The 26,674-nt window shown below is 47.9% G+C and overlaps 1 protein-coding gene and 1 pseudogene across 2 annotated transcripts in view; one reads left to right on the top strand and one right to left on the bottom strand.

The window, feature by feature from the left end:
• The window catches only part of LOC147096333 (zinc-binding protein A33-like), a 37,441-nt pseudogene extending 23,733 nt beyond the window's left edge, over positions 1 to 13,708 (top strand). The window contains exon 6 of the transcript XR_015074599.1: positions 11,087 to 13,708. The product of XR_015074599.1 is annotated as a zinc-binding protein A33-like (transcript). The remainder of the gene's footprint in view (positions 1 to 11,086) is intronic.
• The window catches only part of LOC147096328 (E3 ubiquitin-protein ligase TRIM69-like), a 240,911-nt gene that overhangs the window by 33,892 nt on the left and 180,345 nt on the right, over positions 1 to 26,674 (bottom strand).

Here is a 26,674-nt window from a genome sequence, read left to right as displayed (position 1 = left end):
GAATCTTCTACTCCTGGAATCTTCTACTCCTGGAATCTCCTACTCCTGGAATCTCCTACTCCAGGAATCTTCTACTCCTGGAATCTCCTACTCCTGGAATCTCCTACTCCAGGAATCTTCTACTCCTGGAATCTCCTACTCCTGGAATCTCCTACTCCTGGAATCTCCTACTCCTGGAATCTCCTACTCCTGGAATCTCCTACTCCTGGAATCTCCTACTCCTGGAATCTCCTACTCCAGGAATCTTCTACTCCTGGAATCTCCTACTCCTGGAATCTCCTACTCCTGGAATCTCCTACTCCTGGAATCTCCTACTCCTGGAATCTCCTACTCCTGGAATCTCCTACTCCAGAAATCTCCTACTCCTGGAATCTTCTACTCCTGGAATCTTCTACTCCTGGAATCTCCTACTCCTGGAATCTCCTACTCCTGGAATCTTCTGCTCCTGGAATCTTCTACTCCTGGAATCTCCTACTCCTGGAATCCCCTACTCCTGGAATCTTCTACTCCTGGAATCTTCTACTCCTGGAATCTTCTACTCCTGGAATCTCCTACTCCTGGAATCTTCTACTCCTGGAATCTTCTACTCCTGGAATCTTCTACTCCTGGAATCTTCTACTCCTGGAATCTCCTACTCCTGGAATCTCCTACTCCTGGAATCTTCTACTCCTGGAATCTCCTACTCCTGGAATCTTCTACTCCTGGAATCTTCTACTCCTGGAATCCCCTACTCCTGGAATCTTCTACTCCTGGAATCTCCTACTCCTGGAATCTTCTACTCCTGGAATCTTCTACTCCTGGAATCTTCTACTCCTGGAATCCCCTACTCCTGGAATCTCCCGCTCCAGGAATCTCCCACTCCTGGAATCTTCTACTCCTGGAATCTTCTACTCCTGGAATCCCCTACTCCTGGAATCTTCTACTCCTGGAATCTCCTACTCCTGGAATCTTCTACTCCTGGAATCGCCTACTCCTGGAATCTTCTACTCCTGGAATCTTCTACTCCTGGAATCTCCTACTCCTGGAATCTTCTACTCCTGGAATCTTCTACTCCTGGAATCTCCTACTCCTGGAATCTTCTACTCCTGGAATCTTCTACTCCTGGAATCTTCTACAATTTGAGGCCGTTAAGAACTCCTTCTTATACCCATACTCTCATTCAAAACCTATGGAGCCCTCCTGAACCAATGATTGACTGACACCCAAACCAAAAATCCAATCATAAAGATGCCACGTTGGTATCACCCTGGCTTACTCAGGCTTTTGGTCTGATGACACTCTTACATCATCTGTTTCTGACCATCAAGACTCTTTTTAAATTTCTCTTATGCAATGTGGGCATCGCTGGCAAGGCCAGCATTTATTGCCCATCCCTAATTGCCCTTGAGAAGGTGGTGGTGAGCCGCCTTTTGAACTGTTGCAGTCCGTGGGGTGAAGGTACTCCCACAGTGCTGTTCGGTCAGGAGTTCCAGGATTTTGACCCAGTGACGATGAAGAAACGGCAATATACTTCCAAGTCAGGATGGTGTGTGACATGGGTGGTAACTTGGAGGTGGTGGTGTTCGCATGCGCCTGCTGCCCTTGTCCTTCTAGGTGGCAGAGGTCGCGAATTTGCGAGGTGCTGCCGAATAAGCCTTGGTGAATTGCTCCAGTGCATCTTTCATATGGCACACACTGCAGCCACGGTACGCTGATGGTTGAGGGAGTGAATGTTTAAGGTGGTGGATGGGGTTCCAATCAAGCAGGCTGCTTTGTCCTGGATGGTGTCGAGCTACTTGAGTGTTGTTGGAGCTGCACTCATCCAGGCAAGTGGAGAGTATTCCATCACACACCCGATAGATGCTGGAAAGGCTTTGGGGAGTCAGGAGATGAGACACTTGCCGCAGAATACCCAGCCTCTAACTTGTTGCCACAGTATTTATGTGGCTGGTCCAGTTAAGCTTCTGGTCAAGGGTGGCACTCAGGTTTTGATGCAGGGGGGATTCGGCGATGGTAATGACATTGAATGTCAAGGGGCGGTGGTTAGACTCTCGCTTGTTGGAGATAGTCATTGTCTGGCACTTGTGTGGCGCGAATGTTACCTGCCACTTATCAGCCCAAGCCTAAATGTCGTCCAGGTCTTGCTGCATGCAGGCATGGACTGCTTCATTATCTGAGGAGTTGCGATTGGCACTGAATACTGTGCATCATCGCTGTGAATATCAGCGAACATCCACATTTCTGACCTTATGATGGAGGGAAGGTCATTGATGAAGGAGCTGCAGATGCCCTGACGATCTCCTGCAGCGACATCCTGGGGCTGTGATGATTGACTTCCAACAACCACAACCATCTTCCTTTGTGCTAGTTATGACTCCAGCCAGTTGAGAGTTTTCCCCCCGATTCTCATTGACTTCAGTTATACTAGGCCTCCTTGATGCCACACTCGGCCAAATGCTGCCTTGATGTCAAGGGCAGTCACTCTCACCTCACCTCTGGAATTCAGCTCCCTTGTCCATGTGTGGACCAAGGGTGTAATGAGGTCTGGAGCCGAGTGGTCCTGGCGGAACTCAAACTGGGCATCAGTGAGCAGGTTATTGGTAAGTAAGTGCTGCTTGATCGCACTGTCGATGACACCTTCCATCACTTTGCTGATAATTGAGAGTAGACTAATAGGGCGGTAATTGGCCGGGTTGGAGTTGTCCTGCTTTTTGTGGACAAGAATTACCGGGGCAGTTTTCGACATTGTCGGATAGATGCCAGTGTTGTAGCTGTAATGGAACAGTTTGGCTAAAGGCACGGCTAGTTCTGGAGCACAAGTCTTTAGCACGACAGCCGGGATGTTGACAGGGCCAATAGCCTTCGCTGAATTTTTAAAAAATCATTTTTATGGGATGTGTGCGTTGCTGGCAATGGCGGCATTTATTGCCCATCCCTAATTGCCATTGAGAAGCTGGTGGTGAGCCGCCTTCTTTAACCGATTCAGTCCTTGGTTGGGGGAGTGAATGTTTAAAGTGTTAGAGGGGGTGCCAATCAAATGGGCTGCTTTGTCCTGTATGGTGTCGAGCTTCTTGAGTGTTACTGAGCTGCAGTCCTCCAGGCAAGTGGAGAGTATTCCATCACACTCCTTACTTGTGCCTTGTAGATGGTAGAAAGGCTTTGGGGAGTCAGGAGGTGAGACACTCGCTGCAGAATACCTAGCCTCTGACCTGCTCTTGTTGCCACAGTATTTATGTGGCTGGTCCAGTTAAGTTTCTGGTGAATGGTGACCCCCCCAGGATGTTGATGGTGGGGGATTCGGTGATGGTAATGCCATTGAATGTCAAGGGGCGGTGTTTAGAATCTCGCTTGTTGGAGATAGTCATTGCCTGGCACTTCCGTGGCACGAAAGTTACCTGCCATTTATCAGCCCAAGCCTGAACATCGTCCAGGTCTTGTTGCATGCGGGCATGGACTGCATCTGCGACAGGTAGATTGGTGAGGACGAGGTCAATTAGGTTTTTCCCTCATGTTGGTTCTCACCACCTGTCACAGGCCCAGACTGGCAGCTATGTCCTTAAGGACTTGGCCAGCTCGGTCAGTAGAGGTGCTACCGAGGCATTCTTGGTGATGGACATTGAAGTCCTCCACCCAGAGTACATTCTGTGCCCTTGCTACTCTCAGTGCTTCTTCCAAGTGGTGTTCAACATGGAGGAGAACAGATTCATCAGCTGAGGGAGGGCGGTAGGTGTTAATCAGCAGGAGGTTTCCTTGACCTTGCTTTACCTAAAGCCATGAGACTTCATGAGATCCGGAGTCAATATTGAGGACTCCCAGGACCGCTCCTTCCCGACTGTATACCACTGTGCCGCCACTCCTGGTGGGTCTGTCCTGCCGGTGGGACAGGATCTACCCAGGGATGGTGATGGAGTTTGGGACAGTGGCTGAAAGGTATGATTCTGTGAGTATGAGTATGTCAGGCTGTTGCTTGACTTGTCTGTGGAACAGCTCTCCCAATATTGGCACAAGTCCCCAACTGTTCGTGAGGAGGACTTTGCAGGATCGACTGGGCTGGGTGTGCCATTGTCATGTCCGTAGCCGGTACCGATATCAATGCTGGGTGGTCCAAGCGGTTTTATCTGTGGTATTTATGGCAATACTAAAGGAATATGTCTCCACAGGTTGAGATACGGCCCTTTGCTGTTGGCCTTTGTTTTTATAATTCACTGCGGATGTTCTAACATTTCAGCACAATGGTAACTGCACCTGACCTTGGTTCCCAGGCTAACTGCAGTCTATTCGACCGTGGAAATCTCTTTCTCACCCCAGGCTGTCTGGTTACAGCTTCCTCACAGACTTTTAAGCATAAGAAAAAGGGTTACATGTTACACATCATTCAGGTTATCATTGCATACAGTTGATGATTACAAACTTCTACATTTAATCCTTACACACGATTATGGATCTCTTACTGACGATTATAAGATATTATTGGTTATAAGATATTAAAACAAGAATTCAAAATAAACAACGAACATGTAATTCATAACAATCTTACAGTCCCTGCCTCGTATCTCAGTCTCTGGAATTCCATTAATTCTCTCAGCTTTTCTCACAGACTGACTGTCGCTTTGCTAACAAGGCTTGTTAAAGTCTGCACCTTTAATATTTGGTCAAGCAGGCCCAAGGCCTCTTTCTTCCATTTTAAAATCTAACCGGGTCTATCCAAGGCATATTACACTGGTTTATAAACATGATTATTCAAGAATCGGCGAACATTGACTAACAGTTACATAATACCAACCTAAACCTACAACTAATAATGTTTATTTCATTTCGTCCATGTTAGCTAGTGGGAATGTGAAATGGGGATTTCTCAGGATTCTTACACTGGGACAGACAGATACTCACTGGAGGACTTATCAGGAACAGTTGTAAGTGTGTAGCTCTCATCTCCTTACGCTGCTCGAAGCTCGAAGTCCAAGTCCCTCTGAGCTTTTGGGTGTTGTTCCATTTATCGACCCCACCCATAAAACTGGCCCCGCCGCCAGATCGGGATAATGAGCCTGGCGAGTTTCCGCTGATTGTACCCGTTTGAGGAAGCTCTTCAAATTGAAACCATTTTTAATTTATACAGAAATTCACTAGTGTACACCAGTGAAACTAGTAAATGGTTCAATACAGTTTTAAAGTCATTTTCAGTGAATTTAATTCAGATTAAGCGTGGTGGAGGTCTGGACACTATTAATAAAATGCTTATTTTTTGTGACCATAGAATGATACAGAACAAAAGGAGGCCATTCGGCCCATCTTTGGTAGAGCTATCCTATTAATCCCAGTCCCCTGCTCATTCCCCACAGCCTTGTCATTTTTTCCCTTGAATTATTTATCCAATACTCTTTGGAAGGTTACTATTGAATCTGCTTCCACCGCCCTTTCAGGCAGCGCATTCCAGATCACAACAACTCGCTGTGTAAAAAATGTTTCCTCATGTCGCCTCTGGTTCTTTGGACAATCACCTTCAATCTGTGTCCTCTGGTTACCAACCCTTCTGCCATTCGAAACAGTTTCTAATTATTTACTCGATCAAAATCATTCATGATTTTGAACACGTCTGTCAAATCTTCACTTAGTCTTCTCTGCTCTAAGGCGAACAACCCCAGTTTCTCCAGTCTATCCACATAACTGAAGTCCCTCATCCCTGGTACCATTCTACTAAATTTCTCCTGCACCCTGTCCAAGGCCTTGACATCCTTCCTAAAGTGCAGTGCCCAGAATTGAACACAATCCTCCAGCTGAGGCCTAACCAGTGTTTTATAAAGGTTCTGCATAACCTCCTTGCTTTTGTACTCTATTCCTGTATTAATAAAGCCAAGGATCCCATATTATTTTAACAGCCTTCTCAACTTGTCCTGCCACTTTCAAAGATTTATGTACATACACCCCCAGGGGTCTCTTTGTTCCTGCACACCTTTAAAATTGTACCATTGAGATCATATTGCCTCTCCTCATTCTTCCTACCAAAATATCACAACACTTCTCTGCATTAAATCTTGTCTATCATTTGTCTGACCGTTTCACCAGCCTGTCTATGTCCTTCTGAAGTCTGTTACTATCCTCCTCAATATTTACAACATTTACGAGTTTCATATCATCTGAAAACTTTGAATTGATGCCTTGTATACCCAAGTCCAGGTCATTAATAGATATCAAAAGGAGCAGTGGTCCTAATAAGGACCCAGGGATCACCACTGTATACTTCCCTCCAGTCCGAAAAACAACCATTCACCACTACTCGCTACTTTCTGCCCTTTAATCCTGTGGGCTTTAATTTTGATAACAATAGAAACATAGAAGATAGGAGCAGGAGTCGGCCATTCGGCCCCTCGAGCCTGCTCCGCCATTCAATGAGATCATGGCTGATCATCCAAATTCAGTACCCTGTCCCTGCCTTCTCCCCATATCCCTTGATCCCTTTAGCCTTAAGAAATATATCCAACTCTTTCTTGAATATATTTAATGAATTGGCCTCCACCGCCCTCTGTGGCAGAGAATTCCACAGGTTCACCACTCTCTGGGTGAAGAAATTCCTCCTCATTTCTGTCCTAAATGGCTTACCCCTTATCCTTAGACTGTGACCCCTGGTTCTGGACTCCCCGGCCATCAGAAACATCCTTCCTGCATCTAGTCTGTCCAGGCCTGACAGAATTTTATAGGTTTCGATGAGATTCCCTCTCAATCTTCTAAACTCCAGTGAGTATAAGCCCAATCGACACAATCTCTCTTCATACGTCATTCCTGCCATCCCAGGTATCAGCCTGGTGAATCTTCGCTGCACTCCCTCCATGGCAAGAACGTCCTTCCTCAGATAAGGCGACCAAAACTGCACACAATACTCAATGTGCGGTCTCACCAAGGCCATGTACAACTGCAGCAAGACATCCTTGTTCCTGTACTCAAACCCTCTCGCTACGAAGGCCAACATACCATTTGCCTTCTTAACCGCCTGCTGCACCTGCATGCTTACCTTCAGCGACTGGTGCATAAGAACACCCAGGTCTCTTTGCACTTCCCCTTCTCCCAATCTATTGCCATTCAAATAATAATCTGCCTTCCTTTTTTGCTACCAAAGTGGATAACCTCACATTTATCCACATTATAGTGCATTTGCCATGTTTCTGCCCAATCACCTAACCTGTCCAAATCGTACTGGAGTTTCATGACATCCTCCTCACAGCATACCCTCCCACCCAGCTTTGTGTCGTCTGCAAATTTGGAGATATTACATCCAATTCCCTCGTCCAGATCATTAATATATATTGTGAACAGCTGGGGCCCTAGGACCGATCCTTGCGGTACCCCACTAGTCACTGCCTGCCACTCGGAAAACGACCCGTTTATTCCAACTCTTTGCTTTCTGTCCGCCAACCAGTTCTCTATCCAAGTCAATACCTTGCCCCCAATCCCATGTGCCTTAATTTTGCACGCTAATCTCTTATGCGGGACCTTATCGAAAGCCTTCTGAAAGTCCAAATACACCACATCCACTGGTTCTCCCTTATCTATTTTACCAGTTACATCCTCAAAAAATTCCAGTAGAGTAGTCAAGCATGATTTACCTTTTGTAAATCCATGCTGACTTTGTCCGATCCTGTCACTGCTTTCCAAGTGCTCTGCTATTACATCTTTTATAATGGACTCTGGCATTTTCCCCCGACCGATGTCAGGCTTACCGGTCTATAATTCCCCGCTTTTTCTCTGCCACCTTTTTTGAATAGTGGGGTAACATTAGCTACCCTCCAATCCATGGGTACTGTTCCAGAGTCTATCGAGTTCTGGAAGATGACCAGCAATGCCTCTACTATTTCTAGGGCCACTTCCTTAAGTACCCTGGGATGTAGATTATCAGGCCCTGGGGACTTATCGGCCTTCAGTCCCATCAATTTTCCTAACACCATTTCCCTACAAATACTGATTTCTTTCAGTTCCACCCTTTCATCAGACCCTATGTTCCCTGACATCTCTGGGAGGTTATTTGTGCCCTCCTTTGTGAAGACAGAACCAAAATATGTATTTAGTTGGTCAGCCATTTCTTTGCTCCCCATTATAAATTCCCCCGATTCTGACTGCAAGGGACCTACGCTTGACTTCACTAATCTTTTTCTCTTCACATATCTATAAAAGCTTTTACAGTCAGTTTTTATGTTCCCTGAAAGCTTACTCTCATATTCTATTTTCCCTTTCTTAATTAATCCCTTTGTCCTCCTTTGTTGAATCCTAAACTGCTCCCAATCCTCAGGATTATTGCTTTTTCTGGCCAATTTATATGTCCTCTCCTTGGATCTTATGCTATCCCTAATTTCCCTTGTTAGCCACGGTTGAGTCACCTTTTTTGTTTTATTTTTATGCCAAACTGGGATGAACAACTTCTGTAGTTCATCCATTCGGTCTTTGAATGTTTGCCATTGCCTATCCACTGTCAACCCTTTGTGTGCCATTCCCCAATGAATCCTACCCAACTCGCTCCTCAGACCATCGTAGTTTCCTTTATTTAAATTGAGGACCCTAGTTTCTGAGTCAACTACTTCATTCTCCATCTTAATGAAGAATTCGATCATATTATGATCGCTCCGACCCAAGGGGCCTCGTACAAGATTGCTAATTAATCCTTTTTCGTTACATAAAACCCAGTCTAAGATGGCCTGATCTCTGGTTGGTTCCTCGACATATTGGTCCAGGAAACCATCCCGTAAACACTCCAGGAATTCCTCCTCCACAGTATTGTTACTAATTTGGTTAGCCCAATCTATATGTAGATTAAAGTCACCCATGATGACTGCTGTGCCCTTATTGCACGCTTCTTTAATTTCCCTTTTAATGCCATCCCCAACCTCCACCTTACTGTTTGGAGGTCTATATACCACTCCCACTAACGTTTTCTGCCCCTTAGTATTTCTCAATTCTACCCATACAGATTCCACATCATCAGAGCTAATATCCTTCATTACAAGTCCCTTATGTGGTACCTTGTTATGAAAGTCTATGTACACCACATCCACCTCACTACCTTCATCAACTCTCCTCGTTACTTCATTAAAGAACTCGATCACATTAGTCAAACACGATCTGCCTTTAACAAATCTGTGCTGACCTTCATTTTCTCGACCATACTGTCCTAAATGCTGATTAATTTTGTCCCAGATTATTGTCTCTACAACTTTCCCCACCACCGACGTTAGGCTGACTGGCCTGTAGTTGCCAGGTTTAGCCCTCTCCCCTTTTTAAAAGAGCGGTGTAACATTTGCAATCCTCCGGTCCTCTGGCACCGCCCCCAGATCTAAGGAGCATTGGAAGATTGTGGCCAGAACCTCCACAATTTCTCCCCTTCCCCCAGTAACATAGGATGCATCCCATCCAGACCGGGGACTTATCTACTTTGAGGAACACACACACACACATCTACCCATATACACCCAGTCCCACAGAGTGACTTTCCTCAGTGAGTAATCTGGTAAGGAGTATGGAATGTGTTCAACCCCCAGGTATTTAACCCCAGTTTGTGGTGCATTAAACTGGGAACAGTATTTAGTTGTACATTGAGGCTCCAGTTCCAGCTTTTGTTCATTTTACTATTTATATCCCCACAGAATCCCACAGTGCGGAGGCGGGTGTAATGTTTGACATTTTCAGAAGCTGTGACCTCCCTCCCTGGAAGTCCCGGTGTTTTCTGCTGTTGTCAGATCCTCGTTTCCTCCCCTCAGGGCGGCTCTTTTCTCGAGTTGAAAAACAAAAAAATCAGTCAGAAAGGGGGATCTTGGGGAGAGCATCTCCCCCGATCCCCGGCCAGTCTCTCTCCCCGATCCCCGGCCAGTCTCTCCCCCCGATCCCCGGCCAGTCTCTCCCCCTGATCCCCGGCCAGTCTCTCCCCCCGATCACCGGCCAGTCTACCCCCCGATCCCCGGCCAGTCTCTCCCCGATCCCCGGCCAGTCTCTCCCCCCGATCCCCGACCAGTCTCTCCCCCCGATCCCCGGCCAGTCTCTCCCCGATCCCCGGCCAGTCTCTCCCCCCGATCCCCGGCCAGTCTCCCCCCGATCCCCGGCCAGTCTCTCCCTGATCCCCGGCCAGTCTCTCCCCCCGATCACCGGCCAGTCTCCCCTCCCGATCTCCGGCCAGTCTCTCTCCCCGATCCCCGGCCAGTCTCTCAGCCCGGTCCCCGGGCAGTCTCTCCCCGATCCCCGGGCAGTCTCTCCACCCCCCGATCCCCGGCCAGTCCCTCCCCCGATCCCCGGCCAGTCTCCCCCCGATCCCCGGCCAGTCTCTCCCCGATCGCCGGCGAGTCTCTCCCCCGATCCCCGGCCAGTCTCCCCCCGATCCCCGGCCAGTCTCCCCTCCCGATCTCCGGCCAGTCTCTCCCCGATCCCCGGCCAGTCTCTCCCCCCGATCCCCGGGCAGTCTCTCCCCGATCCCCGGCCAGTCTCTCCTCGATCCCCGGCCAGTCTCTCCTCGATCCCCGGCCAGTCACTCCCCGATCCCCGGCCAGTCTCCCCCTGATCCCCGGCCAGTCTCTTCCCCCCGATCCCCGGCCAGTCTCTCCCCCCGATCCCCGGCCAGTCTCTTCCCCCCGATCCCCGGCCAGTCTCTTCCCCCCGATCCCCGGCCAGTCTCTTCCCCCCGATCCCCGGCCAGTCTCTTCCCCCCGATCCCCGGCCAGTCTCTTCCCCCCGATCCCCGGCCAGTCTCTTCCCCCCGATCCCCGGCCAGTCTCTTCCCCCCGATCCCCGGCCAGTCTCTTCCTCCCGATCCCCGGCCAGTCTCTTCCCCCCGATCCCCGGCCAGTCTCTTCCCCCCGATCCCCGGCCAGTCTCTCCCCCGATCCCCGGCCAGTCTCTCCCCCCGATCCCCGGCCAGTCTCTCCCCCTGATCCCCGGCCAGTCTCTTCCCCCCGATCCCCGGCCAGTCTCTTCCCCCCGATCCCCGGCCAGTCTCTCCCCCCGATCCCCGGCCAGTCTCTCCCCCCGATCCCCGGCCAGTCTCTCCCCCCGATCCCCGGCCAGTCTCCCCCCGATCCCCGGCCAGTCTCTCTCTAATCCCGGGTGAATCTCTCTAATTCTCTGCTTTTTCTCCCAGTCTCTGTGACCCTGGATGTGGAAACAGCGAATCCAGAGCTCGAGGTGTCTGAGGATCTGAAGAGTGTGAGACGGACCGAGACCGAGAGGAATCTCCCTGACACCGGGAAGAGGTTTACAGCCTGGGCCTGTGTGCTGGGTTCGGAGGGATTCACATCGGGGAGACATTACTGGGAGGTGGAGGTGGCGGGGAATCGGGTCTGGAGTCTGGGAGTAGCCGCAGAGTCTGTGGAGAGGAAGGGAGAGGTCACACTGAGCCCGGAGACTGGAGTCTGGACCATCGAGCGGTTTGATGATGATTTTAATGTAAACTCCTCCCCTCAATCCCGTCTCCCCGCCGGTCCGATCCCCGGGAAGGTGGGAGTTTATCTCAGTTATGAGTCCGGGACAGTTTCATTTTACAGCGCGGACACCAAGTCCCATCTCCACACCTTCACTGGGAATAAATTCACGGGGAAACTTTATCCTTTCTTCTGGACTTGGGATGTGAACAAGTGGCTGAGAATCTGCTCCGGCTCCGATCCGGGTCTGTAAAAGGGGCGGGGCCACGGGCCGGCCCGCATCATCCATGACCTCACAGTGATTTGACCCCGCGCCATTCGGGTCAGGAGCAGAGGTCAGGGGTCAGGAGTTGAAAAGTGTAATTTCCAAATTACACATTGTAAAATCCCAATGAGACTGTAAATACAACCAATAAAAATATAAAATGTCAGAAGAAGAAAGAAAGACTTGCCTTTCTATAGCGCCTTTCACGACCACAGGGCTTCCCAAAGCGCTTTACAGCCAATGAAGTACTTTTTGGAGTGTAGTCACTGTTGTAATGTGGGAAACGCGGCAGCCAATCTGCGCACAGCAAGCTCCCACAGACAGCAATGTGATAATGACCAGATAATCTGTTTCTTGTTACACTAATTGAGGGATAAATATTGGACAAGACACCGGGAAAAACTCAAACACAGAAGCAAAATACTGCGGATGCTGGAAATCTGAAATAAAAACAGAAAATGCTGGAAATACTCAGCAGGTCAGGCAGCATCTGTGGAGAGAGAAACAGAGTTAACGTTTCAGGTCGATGACCCTTCCTCAGAATTCTTCTTTGAAATAGTGCCTTGGGATCCTTTACATCCACCTGAGAGAGCAGACAGGGCCTCGGTTTACGGTCTCATCGAAAAGACCCCTCCGACAGTGCGGCGCTCGCTCAGTACTGCACTGGAGTGTCAGCCTAGATTGTTGTGCTCATGTCTCTGGAGTGAGACTTGAACCCACAACTTTCTGACTCAGGAAGCGAGAGTGCGACCAACTGAGCCACTGGCTGACACAAAGACTAAAATAAAAAGTAAAACCGACAGCAACTCCATCCCAGTCCTTTCTCATCACTGCCCCACTCCTTTACATTAAAAAGCAGGTATAAGTTGTGCTCTCAAAATGAGGACATTCCTCAGTTCATCAGCACCATTAGTGATGAGAAATACACAAACTATCTCTCTTCAAGATGACGGGCAGTTTGCAAATCTTCGGTTTAACGGGCTGAATGTTCACTTTTACTGCGGTGCGGGCTGTAAAACGGGCGGCCGATCCGCTAACGCTTGCTGTGGTAAAAGTGAAAATTCACCCCAGAGTGTTTGACGTTCCCTCGCAGTTGATTGTAGTGCCACTTTCAGCCAGGAGATGGTGATGGCGAGCTGTACAAAGCGCTGTAAAGTTTTACAGTGCAGTATCACCACCTGCTGGTGGAATCCGGTACTGAGGAAATATCAAAAACAGCAAATGCTGAAACACTCGGCAGATCAGACAATTCAGGCAGGACCTTCCTTCAGAACTGAAAGACGATGGGATCAGAAAAAAGAATGGAAAATAAACACGAGCCTAGAGTCCCTGTCGGGAAAATCCGCATTCCCGGTTTGTCCAATGTTCAAAAAAGCACAGGTTGGGATTGTGGAATTTCCCAATATGGGCTCTTGCTGTGTGTCAGGAGAGCGGAATTCCAAAATCTGGGCCTGTATTCCGAGTACAGAGAGGAGATTAATCAGTTAAAAAATCTCTGAAGTGGTTGCTGAAGACATGAAATTTATTTCCAGAGGGTGCCTGGGAGATACTTTGGTCAAAAGTGAATGGAAACTAGTTACTGGATTATCCGAGGCAGCGCCCTAGGTATGTGTCAGACCGTTACTTCACCCCTTGGTCCTGGATTTGAATCAAACAACAACAAATTGCATTTATATAGCACCTTAAACATAGTAAAATGACCCAAGGTGCTTCACAGGAATGTTCACAGAATCACAGAAACCCCACAGTGCAGATAGAGGCCATTTCGGCCCATCGAGCCTGCACCGACACATATCCCACCCGATCCCTGTAACCTCTACACCAACACATATCCCACCCTATCCCCGTAACCCCACATATTTAATCCCCCTAACACTAAGGGTCAATTTATCATAGCCAATCAACCTAACCCGCACATCTTTGGACTATCAAACTATCAAACCAAATTTGACACTGAGCTTGGTCAAAGAGGTAGGTTTAATGTAATGTCCATGTAATGTAATTAGCGCCACAGTCACTCGGAGGAATGCCGGGGTTCGATGAACAGACTGTGACTATCTTCTTGTTAAGTATTACTTCTTTGTACTGGATGTTTAATGCATAATAAACCTGTTTTACTGATACACAATATACCTGGACCCAGAGTGCTTTGTGTAGTCACGGAGAAATTATTCTAAAGAACTGTTAAAAGCGACATCATCCCTCAGTCGTCTCTTATGTGGAGAAAAGAGCCCCAGCCTGGGTGCTCTCCAGTGACTCCTCCCACTGGACGTGGCCATCAGGTGAGGACACAACTGAGCTCAGCTCTGCTGTTCCCGAGACTGGAGTCAGTGCCTTCAGGAGAAGAAGCGAGGAAATTGAGGTTTGAGGGACTTCTACAAAGAAAGCCACATTATAAAAAAGCGATTGGCTATGCTGGTGCTCAGCTCACTGTGCCACGGTGCTCGCTGCACTCCACACATGGTGATCTCCCAGCCTGAGCTGTGCTGCCCCATAAGCTGGAGTGAAATCTCTTTTACAGCCCTCAGTGCATTGAGAAATATTGTGGTTTTCAACTTATTTTTTTCATGAGTAAGCTCTGTCAATGTAGTGTGGCAAATTCAGTTGCCCCCTTTCCCCCCGCCCCTCCAGTGCCACACATCTGTTCCCAGCTGATGGGGCTCACTGGCAAACAGTTCCTCCCGGATATAAAACACAAAGTGCCGGCAGTGCATGGCAGACCAGTCAGTATCTGTAAAGAGAAAAGAGCCGATTGATGGTTTGAATGTGAATCTTTTCATCAGAACTCGTGATGAGGCGTTATACACCTGAAACACCTTTTCCAATTCAGGTTTATTGTATTAGTAGATTCTGTTTTTATATTATTGTTCACACCAGGTCTCTGCTAATACGGAAATGTAAACTGCTTCGAGCAGATACAGAAGAAGAGAGCACCTTTGTTTCATTTCTTTACCTCCCTGCCTGTGCTGGGACACGTCTTGGCTCTGATGTGAGCACCCTGCTTCTGCTGGGATGCTGATTGCCTCTGCTGTGTGCTTCATGCATCTGCTGGAATACACCCTGGTTCTGCTGGGAAACTCCATGCCGCTGTGTGATTGATGCTCCTTTCCTCTCTTCTTTACCTGCCTCTGTTGGCCTGAGTAAGATCCGGATCTCAATGTGTGGCCAACAACAGTGCCCGTGAACTTTCTTCCACTACATCCACGGGTATCTTGCTCCTGACAGACCAGTAAGCAGCGCCTGAACTTCCTGCTTTAGAGTTTTTGTCCGGCAACATTTTTGTTCTTTTCGTTCGCTTTGTTTGTATTGTTAGATTAATGAATGTAATAAAGATGGCGAGACTGCTCTAAAACCACGTGATCGCTGGTTGGATGCGAATTCATTACCAACAAAATAAATCAATGAACGAATTCTGGGGAATAAATTGGTTTTTGGGCGGTAGTTGAAAAAGTCCAGCTAAGTCCAGAATGAGGTGTGAACTGCAGGAATAAACACAGGAAATGCTGGAAATCCTCAGCAGGTCAGGCAGCATGTGAAGGGAGAGAAACCGAGTTTCAGGTCGATGAGCCTTGGTCAGAACTGCAGGAAGCCGGTGAGCTCGCTGCCTGTAATGTGGCTCCACAGCCGGAAGGTGGCGCTCCATGGCCGTGTCTCGGGTGAATTCCCGCGGTCCGGCTCACTCGAGCTGCTTTCCCACCGCGGCCATTGGCCACACTTCCCCAAGGCCCGCCAGCTTCACTCGCTCTCAGAAGGAACCGCATGAAGGTTCCGTCAATGACCAATTCCTGAGTCTGTTCCGCGACCCGTCTGCGTGCGATTCACAGGCTGAAATAGAAGAGCCCGTGTCCAGTGACAATGACCTGGTCATTGGCCGGAGAGCCTGTCACTCAGTGAGGGGGCGGGTCTCTCCCGGGGGAAGCGGATTGGCCGGAGAGCCTGTCACTCAGTGAGGGGGCGGGTCTCTCCAGGGGGAAGCGGATTGGCCGGAGAGCCTGTCACTCAGCGAGGGGGCGGGTCTCTCGCGGGGGAAGTGGATTGGCCGGAGAGCCTGTCACTCAGTGAGGGGGCGTGTCCAGTGACAATGACCTGGTCAATAGTCAGTTCCAACCCTCAGCTTATCAGCTCCGTCTCATTTTAATCGGGGTTTCACTGCAGAGCAGAGGAGCGCTGCAGAGTGAGTGAAGGCGGCTGGAGAGCGGGGAGGGGGGAGCTCGGGAAACGCCTCAGAGCCCCGGGACAGACTGGCTTTAGAAAGACCCAGAGTCCAAATTCATCGGTGGAGGGTCCGGGGGACACTCGGGGACATTTCCCGATAGTCAGTCCGCCTCTGAGGGCAAGTCCGCGGGCTGAATGAACCTGTTCCAGGGTCTGATCCGACACCCTGCTGAAAACAGATGTTTCCTCTTACGATCCAGATGCTGTCACGTTTTTCCATTTGCTCCTCACAGCAGCGCACATCTGGGGCACTAACAGATACCTCAGTGGCAGTAATTTACTGACTGAATTCAATCTAGTCTCCTCCTACACTACTAAACTCTCTATAAATAGCAGATATTATCACACAGACCAGAGGTTTACAGATTGAAATAACTGAAATATTAGATAAAATTAAACAGTGGTGTGAGAAACTCAAATTTGGCAAAGCCTAACGGATTTATACAAAAACAGTTGGCACGATTAAGTTACTCTCGGCTCAGTTGACACTGGTAAGATTATCTGGGGATGCAATATATAAACCAGTGTAGTTTAGCATCAAATCCCTGGGCTGGGACCTTCCACCCTCCCTCTGGCAATGAATGGACACAGCTGGGGTGAGTGGAAATGTGGCTCTGGGCGCAGTCCACCTATTTCACCGCCCATTGGATTTCCTGCCACACATGGGCAGGCCCATTGAAATAATATTCAATGCACAGAATTACTTCAGTTTCAAATACAAAAACAAAATACTGTGGAAGCTGGAAATCTGAAATAATATCAGACAATGCTGGAAATACTGAGCAGGTCAGGCGGCATCTGTGGAGACAGAAACAGAGTAAACGTTTCAGGTCTATGAGATTTCAAATAGAGACCTCTGAGGAGAAGGGGAGCAACCAGAAGGCTCCCAACCAAGACTGTGAGTACAGGGCCCAGGGAGGGAGACTGAAGCCAGGGAAAGGTCCGAGGAGCCAGGCCGAGACAGAGGCCCAGAGACCTCTGAGGGGGAGGGGAACAGCCCGAAGGCACCGGGAAACAGCGGCTCACAGACTCAGACCTGGGAAGGGTGAACCCAGGAGCCGAGGCCCAGGGACCACGGGGTCGGAGAGGGGGACCGGGAAAGGTTGCGAACAGGGAGAGGGAAACACCAAACCCGGGGCCCCAGAAAAGCTTATTCTAAGATCAACAATACTTTCTCTACACTACCAATAATGAGCGAATCAGAAGACCCACAACAGCCCCCGAAGGACACTGAGAGCAACTGCTTCCAGATTCCCCCCAACACCACAAAAAATGCTATAAAATCGATCAAGCATGAGCAGATGAGAGAAAAACCAGAAACTCTTTTTGCTGACTGGTACAACACTGGGACAAAATGTAACCTCATTTTCTACTCAGATCAGCCAGTGGCGTGGATCACAGCAATAAAATCACACTGTACCAGTGTTAAGCTAGAAAAAACCGCTAATGGGTCCAAAATGAAAATTAACACACCAGGAGACAGGGCAACCACGACTGTCAACGTGTACGATACTGGAACAATATTAGTGCAAGGCAACCTCGACAACTTTGCAATGGCCTTCAAGACACTGAAAGGAATAACTGAGAGGGGAAGGAACAGCCCCAGAGTGGCTAACAGGGGAAAAGCGACCCGCACTCCCCTCAACATTGACAACTTACCAGGAGGAAATCAGCCTGGCCAGGAGGTGAATGAGCCACACAGCTCAAACCAGACACTAACCCCGGGGACCCACAGCCACATGATACAACTGACAAACACCAGCATAACTACCAGGGAGGAAGCCACACACAGTCCCCCTACCATTCCCAGCTCACCAAGAGAAGAGCAGCATAGCCAGGAAGTGAGTGAGCCTTCCAGGGTCGACCAGACACATACCCCGGGATCACACAGCCAGATACAACTAAAAGATAAATTTAATCAATTAGAGATAGAGATGGTTAAACTTAGAGAGGAGTTCCTTAAAATGAATCACGAACAAAAGCAAGAGAGGGAGAGACACAAGAGAGAGCTGAATCTACTTGAGAACCAGGTGAATCTACTTGGGAATCGGGTGAAAGAGCTGCAGGAAAATGAAGAGAGCCATAGAGGAGAGATAACACCATTAGGCCAGCAACCAGAGGATAGAGATAAGACAAGACAGAGCCCGACGGAACGGCTGCACTCCCACACGGAACAACAGCAGCAGACACACAATACAAGGGGTGCCACACAGACCGACCAGCATACTGAATCTCAATCTTCCCCCACCACCGTGGAACCACAAGCGAGCCGCTCACAAGAGGAACGCACACACCAGACACCCCAGCCCAACACACACACTATGAGTCCAGGCGAAAGCCACCAGACAGTAAACACAAACAAGGCTGACATCGTAATACTCATAGACTCAAATGGGAAATTTCTATGGGAGAAAAAGCTCTTCCCCAGAAGTAAAGTAGAAAAGATCTGGTGCCCAACAACAGACAGAGCCATGGGATGGCTGACCAAAACCCGATTAGGCTCCCCCCAACACATAATAATACACACGGGCACAAATGACCTAAAGGCCCAACAGAAAGAGGTAGCAACATCGCTCAGAGCAGTGATTAGGAAGGCAAGCAGTACATTTCCAAACACTAGAATCACTGTTTCCACAATATTGCCGAGAACAGACTTCAACAACAACACAATTCATGAGATAAATGCCAGCATAGCAAGAGACTGCGAATCAAAACACAACGTGCACCTGGCCCAACACCCCACCCTCGATGAGGAATGTCTTTACGACCACGTCCACATCCAAAGGAAAAGAATATCGATCTTTGCTAAAGCCCTGAAGGACGTCGCTTTTAACCGGGTCCATACCCAGACTCCAAGAGGACCCCCCCCCCGACCACCAGAGATCAGCGGGGTACATATCAGGACCACTACAAAGACCACCACCACACCAACCGAGACCAGAGAGGATCCCCATGCACAACAACAATATCAGACCTGCACCACTCCTGTCCCACAGGGGAACAGGACCGCTCCCAGCCAGACAGAGGGAGAGATGCACAGGACGTACGCAATACCTCAGACAGAGACAATCCATTAAGAGACAATAAGCAGATGTGCAGCAGCATCTACTTCCGCCTTATAGATCAAGGACTAATTAATAGAAAGAACTGTAACCAAATAGAATTAACTTTTATAGACAACTGAGATGATCTTTTTTTCCCACACTTAGACACGACAAACACGTACCACTCTTTAACCTATCATAGTAAAAGATCAAACTTAACATGAAATCCTTATATATTTCGACCTGGAATATCCAAGGTCTACGCTCTTCGGTGCTCGACGTGAAGAGTAGGACCCCAGAGTTCATAGATGAAACTAAAGATCTAGATATTATCATTTTACAGGAAACTTGGTATAAAGGAAAAGGACACACTGGCTGTCCCCAAGGGTACACTGAGCTGGTGGTCCCCTCCAATAAATTACCAAGAGTAACCCAAGGCAGAGACTCCGGAGGCATACTGATCTGGTTTAAAACAGAACTTAAGAATTACATCAAATTTATAAAAAAGGGCGAAAACCACATGTGGCTCAAAATTGAGAGGGAGATTATCTCTAACACCCAAGATGTTTACATTTGCGCACTTTATATCCCCCCAATGGATTCCCCGTACTTTAAAGAGGACACCTTCTCCAACATAGAGGGGGAAATTATCTAATACCAGGCCCAGGGGAACATGTTGATCTGTGGGGACCTCAATTCAAGAATGGGCAAAGAACCAGACTTCACCAATAATCAGGGAAACAATTACGTATTCGGGAATAACCACTTTGATATCCCTTCCCTTCCATACAGGCATAACTGCGACAAACAGACAAATACCAACGGAAAACAGCTCCTACAGCTATGTCGAAGCCTGGGTCTGTACATTGTCAATGGTAGGTTCATAGGAGACCTCCTAGGAAGATCGACCTATTGCTCACCTCTTGGCTGCAGCACAGTAGACTATATGATTACAGATTTGGACCCATCCACTTTCAGAGCATTCACAGTCAAACCACAAACAACACTGTCAGACCACAGTCAAATTACTATGTATCTCAAAAAGACAGAAACAAACAACATAGAAACACAACCCAGTAAACTGTACAACACCAAAAAATCGTACAGATGGGCCAAAAATGACACGGAAAAATACCAGAAAACAATTAGCAATGCATCAACTCAAGCTCTCTTGGACACCTTTCTGGATAACATATACACTCACAATAAAGAAGGCGTAAACCGGGCAGTAAATAACCTAAACAATATTTTTGATAATTTGGCAACAAGTGCAAACTTGAAAGCTCGCAAGAACAAACCCAAAACAAAAAACTATGAAAAATGGTTTGACACAGATTGCCATAACATGAGGAAAAAACTTAGAAAAATATCAAACCAAAAACACAGACATCCAGAAAACGAGGAATTACGCCTTACTTATTGTCAGACACTAACACAATACAGAAACACACTCAGAACCAAAAAAGAGCAATATATTAAGAATACACTCAGCTACATGGAGGAATCCATTGATTCCAATTGTTTCTGGGACAACTTGAATACACTACACAAAAAACAACACGACGACTTGGCCATTCAAAATGGGGACACATGGGAAAACCACTTTGAAAAATTATACCAGAAAAACACACTAAGGCCAGAGCAACACCAAATATGCAAAAAACTGGAAAAGCTAGAAATGGCCATAAAAGATAACCAAAACCCGCTAGACTCCATAATAACAGAAAAAGAACTTTTTGAAAAACTCAAGGACCTGTGACCAGGAAAAGCTTGCGGGACAGACGGCGTACTAAACGAGATGATTAAACACACAGACGACAAAATGAAACTGGCTATCCTAAAACTCTTCAACTTGGTTCTGAGTGTCGGTTACTTCCCTGATATCTGGAACAAAGGACTCATAACGCCCATATACAAAAGTGGGGACAAAGCCGACCCAAATAACTATCGAGGCATCTGTGTAAACAGTAACCTGGGGAAGGTATTCTGTAGCATCATAAACAAAAGACTTATAAACTTCCTTGAGGAGCACAATGTCTTGAGTAAAAGCCAAATTGGATTCCTGCCAAACTATAAAACATCAGATCATATCTTCACCCTACAGACCCTAATTGACAAACACGTTCACCATAACAAAAGCAAAATCTACGCATGCTTTATAGATTTCCAGAAGGCTTTCGACTCCATCTGGCATGACGGTTTATTCCTGAAACTTATCGAAAGCGGGGTAGGGGGAAAAACATATGATGTAATTAAATCAATGTATACAAACAACAAATGTGCAATTAAAATTGGAGACAAACAAACAAAATACTTCCCACAGGGGCGGGGGGTGACGCAGGGCTCGCCAATCTCACCGACACTCTTTAATATTTACATAAATGAATTGGCAAAACTACTTGAACAATCTACAGCACCCGGCCTCACCCTATATGAATCCAAGGTTAAATTCCTCCTCTATGCAGACGACCTGGTTCTGCTGTCACCAACTAAGGAGGGTCTACAGCAGAACCTGGATCTGCTGGAGTCGTACTTCCAGACTTGGGCCCTGACAATAAATCCCCAAAAAACCAAAGTCCTTGTGTTCCAGCAAAGATCCAGACATCAGGGACCCAAAATAAATTTCACACTAGGAACAACCAAAATTGAACAAACCACTAACTACACATACTTGGGCTTGAAAATCAGTTCTACGGGGAACTTCAAACTGGCTGTGAATGAACTGAAAGAGAAAGCAAGAAGGGCTTTCTATGCCATTAAAAAATCAATCCAAATAGAAATCCCAATTAGCATTTGGCTAAACATTTTCAAATCAGTAATTGAACCAATTGCACTCTATGGCAGTGAGGTATGGGGGCCGCTAACACAACAAGAATTTGCAAAATGGGACAAACACCCAATTGAGATCCTACATGCAGAATTCTGTAAAAGTATCCTCCGGACTCGAAGGAAAACAGTAAACAATGCATGCAGGGCGGAACTGGGCCAATATCCATTAATAATCACTATCCAAAAAAGAGCCACCAAATTTTGGAATCACCTACAAATGAGCAATCCCCAATGCTATCACTACGACGCCCTGAAATGCCAAGAGCTGACCATAAAGAAGAATACCCTCAGTCAACTAGTCCTGGAACTCAGTGAAGTAACTACTAACACTACTAACAATAACCAGCCCCAGGACAGTGACAGCGTAACACAAAGAATTCGACCCAACACAATCGTCGCTAAGCAAAAGGAAAAATATCTGACATATTGGGCAGAAACAACAAAAACCCAAAGCAAACTCAATTGCTACTTGGCCCTAAACAGACAATACAACATAGCTGACTACCTGACCATGGTAAAGGACAGCAAACTGAGAAAAATCCTGACAATGTACAGACTTAGTGAACATAACCTGGCGATCGAAAAAGGTAGACACAGGCAGACCCGGCTACCAAGAGAGGACAGGATATGCTCTCGCTGCAGTCAGGGAATGGTGGAGACAGAGATGCACTTCCTCACAGCTTGTAGAAAATATCAGGGCATAAGGGAGAATTTCTACCCAAAATTTACAAAAATATACCCGGAATTCAGAAAATTGAATGACGACCAAAAACTCCCATACCTACTAGGGGAAGAGAGAAGTTGCATAACACTAGCGGCACACTATGTTACAGCTTGCCATAAACAGAGGGACAACCACTAAAGATAAGATAAGAGTATATATAAATTATATGAAAGTATATTTATACACTCAGGGATATATCTGTTTATACACTGTATGGATAGATCTGTATTTTTGTGAACAAACATGAATGTTTTCTGATGCTTTGGCAACATAAGATGTAACTTGTCATGCCAATAAAGCGATTTGAATTTGAAATTTGAATTTGACTGCCGAGCTGCATGAACCATCTGTGCATTCCCGGGTATGTCCTGGGTTCGGGGGATGCGATTTGGAGGGAGGGGTTAGTGATCGGGAGAGGGAGGGACAGTGATCGGGAGAGGGAGGGGCAGTGATCGGGAGAGGGAGGGGCAGTGATCGGGAGAGGGAGGGGCAGTGATGGGGAGAGGGAGGGGCAGTGATGGGGAGAGGGAGGGGCAGTGATGGGGAGAGGGAGGGGCAGTGATGGGGAGAGGGAGGGGGCAGTGATGGGGAGAAGGAGGGGGCAGTGATCGGGAGAGGGAGGGGCAGTGATCGGGAGAGGGAGGGGGCAGTGAGAGGGTGGGGCAGTGATCGGGAGAGGGAGGGGGCAGTGATGGGGAGAGGGAGGGGGCAGTGAGAGGGTGGGGCAGTGGTCTGGAGAGGGAGGGGGCAGTGATGGGGAGAGGGAGGGGGCAGTGATGGGGAGAGGGAGGGGGCAGTGATGGGGAGAGGGAGGGGGCAGTGATGGGGAGAGGGAGGGGCAGTGATGGGGAGAGGGAGGGGCAGTGATGGGGAGAGGGAGGGGCAGTGATGGGGAGAGGGAGGGGGCAGTGATGGGGAGAGGGAGGGGGCAGTGATGGGGAGAGGGAGGGGCACTGATGGGGAGAGGGAGGGGGCAGTGATGGGAGAGGGAGGGGCAGTGATGGGGAGAGGGAGGGGGCAGTGATGGGGAGAGGGAGGGGCAGTGATGGGGAGAGGGAGGGGGCAGTGATGGGGAGAGGGAGGGGGCAGTGATGGGGAGAGGGAGGGGGCAGTGATGGGGAGAGGGAGGGGGCAGTGATGGGGAGAGGGAGGGGGCAGTGATGGGGAGAGGGAGGGGGCAGTGATGGGGAGAGGGAGGGGGCAGTGATGTGGAGAGGGAGGGGGCATTGATTGGGAGAGGGAGGGGGCAGTGATGGGGAGAGGGAGGGGGCAGTGATGGGGAGAGGGAGGGGGCAGTGATGGGGAGAGGGAGGGGGCAGTGATGGGGAGAGGGAGGGGCAGTGATTGGGGTAGTGAGCCTGGGGCATTCCTGCTACTGTCGCTTCCACATTCAGGTGGGTATTTTTTTCAATACTTACCTTTCTGATGGTGGCTCCACGGGGCCATTTGAAGACCTCTGGTTCAGCTATTTTGGGCCAGATATTGTAGTAGGAATGAATCTAATGACGCCTGTCATTAGTTAGCCTTGATCTTGGACATTTAACTTTTTAACTTCTTTGTGTTGTATAACTTGCTATAAGTGGAGCTGTTAATGTCGAACTAACAGTGTTCAACATTTTTACCCCTTTGTAACTGACCGCGACTTCAGAATGTACGCCTGCAGATCTAACACGGAGATCCTGAAGTTGTGGTCAGTGATTCACTGTTCCGACACTGGCTGTGCTGTGCCCCCACCAGGCCCCACATACACCCATAGCCGGCAATCAGTGTAACCAGGGAAATCCGTGAAACGGAGGAAAATTTGAGTATTTACAAGTTAATATCGCTGTTTAGTACCCTATTAAATGTTAGGCCTTGTTGGAGTAGCTGTAACTGTGGTTTTAACAGCATATTTTTCCTGACCTCCCCCTCCCCCAAGTTCCTGACCTCCTTACCCCCCATTATTCCCCCCTCCTCCTTACCCCCCAAGCAAAGGAGAGAAACACAAAGGGCCAAACTAATTCATAATGAGAGTGTGAAAAAAGCAAGCCTGAAGGCTTTGTATCTTAATGCTAGAAGCATTAGGAACAAGGTGGATGAATTAGTTGTGGAAATAGAGGTAAACAAGTATGATTTGATTGGGATTACAGAAACGTGGCTGCAGGGTGGGCAAGGCTGGGAACTTAACATCCAGGGATATACAATATTTAGGAAGGATCGGCAAAAAGGTAGGGGAGGTGGGGTAGCATTGCTGGTAAAGGAGGGGATTAATGCAATGGAAAGGAAGGATATTAACTCGGATGAAACGGAATCTGTATGGGTAGAAATGAGAAATAGCAAGGGGAGGAAAACGTTAGTGGGTGTGATATATAGGCCTCCAAATAGTAATATGGAGGTGAGGGAAGGCATAAAAAGGGAAATTAGAGAAGCGTGCGATAAGAGCACAGCTGTCATCATGGGTGACTTTAATTTACATATTGATTGGACTACCCAAATTAGTAAAAATTCTGAGGAGGAGGAATTCCTGGAATGTTTTCGGGATGGTTATCTGGACCAATATGTCGAGGAGCCGACTCGAGATCAGGCCGTTTTGGACTGGGTATTGTGCAATGAGAAGGGACTTATCAGCAATCTTCTTGTACGAGGCCCCTTGGGTCAGAGCGATCATAATATGATCGTGCTCTCAGTCGAGATGGAGAGTGAGGAAATTGAATCAGAGACTAAGGTCCAGAACTTAAATAAAGGGAATTACGAGGGTATGAGACGGGAATTGGGTAAGATTGATTGGGTGGTGTTTCTGGGGGGATTGACAGTGGAGAGACAATGGCAAGCATTCAAAGATAGAATGGAAGAATTCCAGAACATGTTTATACCGGTTTGGCATAAAAATAAACCTAAAAAGGTGACTCAACCGTGGATAACGAGGGAAATTAGGGACAGCATAAAATAAAAAAAAAGGGCATATCAACTGGCAAAAAAAAGCACCAGACTGGAAGATTGGGGGCAGTACAGGATACAGCAAAAGAGGACAAAGGGATTAATCAGGAAGGGGAAAATAGAATACGAAAGTAAACTTGCAGCAAACATAAAGACAGACTGCAAAAGCTTTTATCAGTATATCAGGAGGAAAAGACTGGTAAAATCCCAAGTCGGTCCCTTGCAGTCCGATTCGGGAGAATATATAATGGAGAATAAGGAAATGGCAGACCAATTAAACTCATACTTTGGTTCTGTATTCACAAAGGAGGACACAAATAACCTCCCAGGAATATCGGCAAACATAGGGACTAATGAGAGGGAGGAGCTGACAGAAATTAGTATCTCTAGGGATATGGTGTTGGGTAAGTTGAGGGGACTGAAGGCCGACAAATCCCCGGGGCCTGATAAACTACATCCTAGGGTACTTAAGGAGGTGGCCCTGGAGATAGCAGATGCTCTAAGGATCATCTTCCGGAACTCCATTGACTCGGGAACAGTACCCGTGGATTGGAGGGTAGCTAATGTTACCCCAATATTTAAAAAGGGGGGTAGAGAGAAAGCAGGGAATTATAGACCAGTAAGCCTTACATCGGTTGTGGGCAAAATGCTAGAGTCCATTATTAAGGATAAAATAGCGGAGCACTTGACAAATGGGGAAAGGATCGGACAGAGTCAACATGGATTTACAAAGGGTAAATCGTGTTTGACTAATCTGCTGGAATTTTTTGAGGAAGTAACTGGTAAAATAGATGGGGGAGAGCCAGTGGATGTGGTGTACCTTGACTTCCAGAAAGCCTTCGATAAGGTTCCACACAAAAGATTATCATGCAAAATTAAGGCTCATGGGATTGGGGGCAAAGTATTAACGTGGATAGAGAACTGGCTGGCGGATAGAAAACAGAGAGTTGGAATAAACGGCTCGTTTTCGGAGTGGCAGGCAGTGACCAGCGGGGTGCCGCAAGGATCTGTCCTGGGACCCCAGCTGTTCACAATATATATAAATGATCTGGATCAGGGAATTGGATGCAATATTTCCAAATTCGCTGACGACACTAAACTAGGAGGAGGGGTGGGCTCTGATGAGGATGTCAGGAGGCTACAGTGCGATTTGGACAGGTTGGGGGAATGGGCGGATACGTGGCAGATGCACTATAATGTGGATAAATGCGAGGTTATCCACTTTGGGGGTAAAAACAGGAGGGTAGATTATTATCTAAATGGCAATAGATTGGGAGATGGGGAAGTGCAGAGGGACCTGGGTGTTTTTGTGCAC

The sequence above is a fragment of the Somniosus microcephalus genome, unplaced genomic scaffold (genome assembly GCF_052327205.1).
Source record: "Somniosus microcephalus isolate GS21.2 unplaced genomic scaffold, FLI_Smic_1.0 unresolved_chr1, whole genome shotgun sequence".
Lineage (NCBI taxonomy): Eukaryota > Metazoa > Chordata > Chondrichthyes > Squaliformes > Somniosidae > Somniosus > Somniosus microcephalus.
The sequence above is the reverse complement of the archived record's forward strand: the minus strand, read 5'-3'. Positions and strand labels throughout refer to the sequence as shown.